This window comes from Felis catus, chromosome B2 (assembly GCF_018350175.1).
Source record: "Felis catus isolate Fca126 chromosome B2, F.catus_Fca126_mat1.0, whole genome shotgun sequence".
Classification (NCBI taxonomy): Eukaryota; Metazoa; Chordata; class Mammalia; order Carnivora; family Felidae; genus Felis; species Felis catus.
The window spans coordinates 116,819,362-116,826,195 of NC_058372.1; positions in this window are offsets into that span (position 1 = coordinate 116,819,362).

Here is a 6,834-nt window from a genome sequence, read left to right on the forward strand (position 1 = left end):
TTGTTTCCCACAACCTTGTTATATTCTTTCAATGGTTCTAATGGAGCTTGTGGCTCCTAAAAATGAAAAGCTTTTCACTCAATTCTTGGGGTGATTACTTCACTTCAAATAATACCCAGGGCTAAGAGCTAGGGTGATCTGAAGGCGGGAGTTAGATTATCTCTTTTATGGTACTGAGACAGAGAGGCAAGCCAAGGCCTTCAGGAGGCCTTCTACCTGCAGAAACACTTAGGATGACTGCCCATTCTAGGTAAAGTGAAGGCATTGATCTGAAAGACAATTGGATTTGTGTCAAATCTTCCCACGATCTTTGTCAACCTGGACTGTCAAAGGCAGCTGGTTCGAAGCCCCGTTCTTGATGCTAATATCTTCCTTTATGACTGGAAGTTTTCCTGGTGCCTGAGATCTGCTGGCTTTGGCACAAAACTTCCTGGCATTTGCCAAGACCTGAAGCAGGCAATAATCTACTTGCAAAGGAACAATCTCGCCCAAAAACTTGGTACAGAAGGATGGGAAAAAGAAGAGGAGAGCAGTGGTCAACTCACTGGATCAAATAAATATAACAATTCCACAATGGAAGGATAACAGAAAGGTCAGAAACGTCACTTTGGTCTTTGTATCTGTCTATAAACAAGTACCTGTGTCAAGTGCACCAACAACAATGATATGTTGTTTGCAGTGCTTAACATATTGTACCAAACTTTGGTAATCAGAAAAAGCTCAGTGTTTTTGAGAAGTTTTTAAAGGCACCAAATACTAATTGTTCTGCCTAATGCCAGCCCTCATTCTATAGCTTCTTAGTCCTCTTATTATAGCAGTATCCGAGAAAGGGCTGCCTATAATTTACAACCAGGTACCGCTGGCACCCTCATTAGAAGACCTGCTGACTATTTTGAATTGCTAGAAAATAAATCGCAAATCCAACTTGATAGGTCGCATATAAGTCATAATTGGCTAAAATTATTTTCAGTGTCCAGCAAAAGACTGAAAATATCAACTCTAAAGAAAATGAAGAGCAGCAAATTAAGAAAATGTTATAAAACATTTTTGGAGAAAGCCAAGAGGGTAGTTATTACAACGAGATCAAATATATTTGACATTCTCTTTTGGAAACCACCAGTTAAAACCTAAATTGTTCTCAAAGCTAACTTAGGTTCTTAATCTATTCGAGATACAGAGTGATACACAGTGGTGAAAGCCAGAATAGGTACATACAGTTACATAATAGGATACTCGCCCCCTCATCCAATTCCTATGCAGCTTTTTCCTCGACTCCATTAATCCAATTGGAAGCTGATAGTTTGTAGTACACTACCACTGAAGTGCTTCTCACAATCTGAAACATGGTATTAGTTATCCAGGGCAAGATCAAGAGGACTTTAAAATTTTATTTTTTTGTTTATTCTGAGATGGGGAGAGGGGAAGGGAGAGAGAGAGAGACGGAGAGAGAGAGAATTCCAAGCAGGCTCCACAAGGACGCTGCAGAGCCTGATGTGGGGCTCAAACTCACGGACCGTGAAACCATGACCCAAGCCAAAATCAAGAATCAGACATTTACCTGAGCCACCCAGGTGCCCCTACATCAAGAGGACTTTAAAGGGAAGGGAGAGAGAAGCTAGGTTTCCACATTATAAATTTCTGTGATTTTTTTTTAAAAGCATGGCCAGCTGAGTTCCACATTTAAGAATTGTTGATACGAGACATATGAAAGAATAAAAAATAAATTTCAATCATAGCTCCAAGATAGAAGTTACATTTTTAATATGAAAGAAAATAAAGACACCAATACATTATACATTACTGAACAATGTACACACGGTCTTTGTGCCTACTGGCCTGGATGACAATCTCTGGGTTTTCTATACACTTTTTCCTTTGGTTCATCCTGAGTTTCAGGAAACCGGACTGGGCTCCATTCCTATTCCTGCTTAGGCGTCGCTCCTTTGACAGTCCTCGAAGAATGTAGTATACGGTGGAAAATGACTGTTTCATAAGCCACTTCAAGATTGCTCAGGTGCTGGTGTGTTCATGCTAGGCCGTGGCAGAGAACAAAATCTCCCCCCACACCAAGACAGTGTCCAGTTTGTGCATCTCCATCTGTTACTATGCAACTGATGGCCTTTTAAATCCTCTGGTTTCCCAGGGCAGTCAAGCAGCTGATTTTCAAAGAATCGAGGGTATCCCATCTAGTGATGACCATGGAGGGAAGCGTGTCTTTGATCTTTAATGTTCTTTTTGTGAATGGGTCTTTCTACCCTTCGTAGTAGCCTAAAACTCAACGTGACTGGGAGATATAGTATCTGCAGATGGTACTATTTTTACTTTGTAAATGGGAAGGTGAGCCTCTATCTACATCTACATTGCCCAGTACAGCAACCACTAGTTTACTTTTAAAATAATTAAAATTAGGGGCGCCTGGGTGGCGCAGTCGGTTAAGCGTCCGACTTCAGCCAGGTCACGATCTCGCGGTCCGTGAGTTCGAGCCCCGCGTCAGGCTCTGGGCTGATGGCTCAGAGCCTGGAGCCTGTTTCCGATTCTGTGTCTCCCTCTCTCTCTGCCCCTCCCCCGTTCATGCTCTGTCTCTCTCTGTCCCAAAAATAAATAAACGTTGAAAAAAAATTAAAAAAAAATAATTAAAATTAAATCAACAATTCAATTCTTAAATTGCTGTAAATATAGCAATAGCCACATGTAGCTAGTGGCTACTGTACAGGGCAGCGCAGATCTAGAAATGTTCATAGAACATGGAAATGGAAATGTTTGCCATTGCAGAAATTTGTTAGGCAGAACAACTCTAAGACATACATGGAGCATTTCCTTTCCAGAGGCAAAATCTGGCCCTGAGAAGAGATTAGATGTCTTTTGATGAGGTGAATATTCTGCAAAGTCAGTTGGGATAGTTTAGGTAATAACTTGTAGGGACATGTCAGGAGAACAAAGAACAGTTGTTCTTTAAGTAACAATATGGAATTTATTGTGATATATATTAGCTGTGTTCAGAACCTGATCGGCTTGGAACATACATAACATTTTTAGAGCCTTTGGGGAGACAAGGTGAGGAAGAAAATAGAGACCTGGTCATTGGCAGCAGGTAGGGAGGAGAGCCAGGATGTCTAACAAGGAGATGAGTTAAGTGTGCTGTGATGAGTGCAAAACAAGCCTCTTTTCCATCTTCCCCCAAAATCTTGTGTAAAATAAACGTTACCAATACCTTGGGAGTTGAAAATGTTTGTTCTGAGTCTGTTCTAACATTGGTGAAGGTACAGCGTGTCCAACTATGTTCAGCTTAAACACTTTATTTCCTTGCTACTGGATATTTTCTTTCTCCAAGGGCAATCTGTACATGTATTTTCCCTTTGACACTAAAGACTTTGGCTGGGTCAGTACAACAATCAATCCCTCCCCAGGTGTGCCAGTGTTTGACACGTTCCCAGAGTCTTCCAACATGCAACTAATTTGATGGACTGTAGTCGACTACTTCTAAGCAAGGAAAAAGAAACAAGAAAAAATGTTTTTTCTCCTCATTTAACAAATATTTATGTGCACATGATATGCCTGCCATGGTCCAAACACTGTTCTACAAGCTGGCTCTATGACATCGGACAAACCATATCCCTGCCATCAAATAGCTTAAATCTCTTCTCCTTTTATGTCCTATCATCTACCCAACGACAGTCAAAGATACAACAAGTGCAAAGTAGGTTGCTTTACCTGTGATGCATTTGAACATTTCTAGTGCCAAGCGTGATCGCTCCAGAATGTAGCAAAACATTTGTTGACTGGTTAAATGAAAGGATCGATGGCTGGGCAACTGGTGTCCTGTACGCGTTAGGCACTTGATCTATGTTTGTTGTTAAAGGGCTACTCCAGAAATAGGATGAAATTAAATTCTCTAAATTAGACAGTCTTAATTTAGGTCTCAATTATATAAATCATTTTGTTGTAATAACTGAGGAGTTATATGCATTGTAAATATATCATGCATATTAATAGTGTAAAAATGACAGTTTTTATGTTGGAGGAGTATAGTAAAATAGGGACTTTCAGACTTTTAGTGGAAGAATGAATAGGTTCAAGCTTTCTGAAAGGCAATTTGGAAATCTTTTTCAATAATTCAAAGACATTCATACCATATGACCAAAGAATTTCACTGCTTAGTGGTCCTTTTTTTTTTTTAATTTTTAAATGTTTATTGACTTTTTTGAGAGAGAGACAGAGAGACAGAGTATGAGTGTGGGGAGAGCAGAGAGAGAGAAACACACACACACACAGAATCCGAAGCAGGCTCCAGACTCCGAGTTGTCAGCACAGAGCCCTATGTGGGGCTTGAATGCATGAACTGTGAGATCATGACCTGAGCTGAAGTCAAAAGCTTAACTGACCCAGGCGCCCCAAGTGGCCCATTTTAAAGAAGTATCTGTGAATGCAAGTGAAGTCTATCTATTTACATAATATGAGAAAGAATTACAAGGGACTTAAGCAACAATAATAAAGAAATGACTATATAAGTTTTTATTCAGTTGTGTTTTCACACACATAACTCACATACAAACACACAAATACTGTATCGAGATTATGAATTATTTTTATTTTCTTCTTCAAACCTTTTATATTTTCCTATTTTGAATGATGAATAATATATTACTCTGATGATTTTTATGAGTGTTAATATGTAAGAGATATACAGGAATAGTAAGCGATATGGGCTCAGTTTTAAATAACTATGATGCCAGCTTTGAAAATACTGGCTAAATTAACAAACTGATACTTTGTGCAGGGTTCATTTAAGATAATTATTGGGGTAATATTTTTAATTCCTTCCTGTTTGAATTATTGGGCATGTGGGAGAGAGTGAATATTCTTCATCATGAAGAGAGTCAGTTGGTAATTAACTCTTTTTATTTTTTTTAATGTTTCTTTATTTTGAAAGAGAGTGAGAAAGAGCATGAGCAGGGGAGGAGTAGGGAGAATGGAAGAGAGAGAGAATCCCAAGCAGGCTCTGCACTCTCAGTGCAGAGTCGGAAGCAGGGCTTGATCTCCTGAACCAGGAGATCATGACCTGAGCCGAAATTGAGTTTGATGCTTAACCAACTGAGCCACCCAGGCACCCCAATTATTAGCTCTGTTTTTAAAGATGATTTGGTCCTCTTGTTACTGAACTACCAGCATCTAAATGGATCCTAAATGGATTTTCTAAAAGAAAATCTAAAAGAAACCGCTAAGGTAAGTAAGGCATAACACTTGGGAAAGTTTTAACTTTATTGTCCTCTATTAAAAATGTGAAACATTCTCAAATTTTTACATCTTTTATGTGGCCATTTTCTGCAGTAGAAAATTTCTGTAGATGAATTACATTGTTTTCATTTGAACTAAATTTGTATTCCCTCCCTTTTCAGAGATTTTTACCACAACTATATCTACAGATGCTGTTGTTACAGATTTATTTACCTAGTATTCAGGTTTCTGAAGTTTATGGAACAACAGCTTTAGGAAATGCCTTTGTTTTTCCTCAGGATGTTTGCCATAAAATTCTCTATCTCATAGTGTATATGTTCACATTTCTTTCTTTTTTTAAAAAAAGTTCTTTTTTTTTTAACATTTATTTATTTTTGAGACAGAAAGAGACAGAGCATGAGTGGGGGAGGGGCAGAGAGAGAGAGAGGGAGCCACAGAATCCGAAGCAAGCTCCAGGCTCTGAGCTGTCAGCACAGAGCCCGATGTGGGGCTCGAACTCACGGACCGAGAGATCATGACCTGAGCTGAAGTCAGACACTTAACCAACTAAGCCACCCAGGCACTCCTATTTGTTCACATTTTTGTAGAATAATCCCTACAATGTTACAGTGATACCAAACAGCTTTTGAAATGATCAATTCAGCGACTGTGGTACATTGGCTTAATAAAGCCCATTAAATTTTATATAGGTGTCTAATCTTTATACTAGAGGTATGAAAGTAGTCTATATATATATTTTTTTTTTGAGATCATTGTCAGTAAAAGTAAAGATATTATTCATTCATTTGGGAAAAATTATTTTAAGTAAAACATTATTAAAGGAATATGCAAATTGATTTGCATTATGTCACAATGGTATAATAACGTAAGAGGACATTTATGGAGGGCCTTCTGGGTGGCTCAGTTGGACACTTGATTTCGGCTCAGGGCATGATCTCACAGTTTGTGAGGTTGAGCCCCATGTAGGGCTCTATGCTGGGTGTGGAGACTGCTTAAGATTGTCTCTCTCCTTCTCCCTCTGCCCCACCCATGCTCTCGCTTTTGCTCTCAAAAAAAAAACAAAACCAAAACAAAACCTGAAAAAAATAAATAAAGGCCATTTATGGAAAGGTCATGATGTAAAAATATTAGTGTTTTTTTTTTAAATGTGTACATAATTTCAGTCCTGAAAAATATGCATCCAAATAGTGGATAGGGTTCCATCTTCTTATGGTTCTGTAAGGGACACTGGAAAAGTACATTAAGTGGGCACAATTCTTGGTCTTTCAGTTTATATGCAATTCAAAGCAATAAAAGTTAAAGTAACTATTTAGTTGCTATATCTGATATATTTTAAGCTAAAATATGTACTGTAATTGTATTTTTAATTTTTGTGTGTCAAGTGGTGTCATCAAAGAGATAATGATAATCATTTTAATGAGTAAGAGAAGAAAATCACAGATTATTCTTGTGATCAGGAGAAAAAAATAAAGAGGATTCACACAATAGTAATTACCTGAGCAGATGGATTCCTAATCCTAGAAATAAACATGCTAATTAAGCTACACTACAGAATGATAAGATATTATGGTCTTCTGAGTCTGGAGAGATTGTTATTCT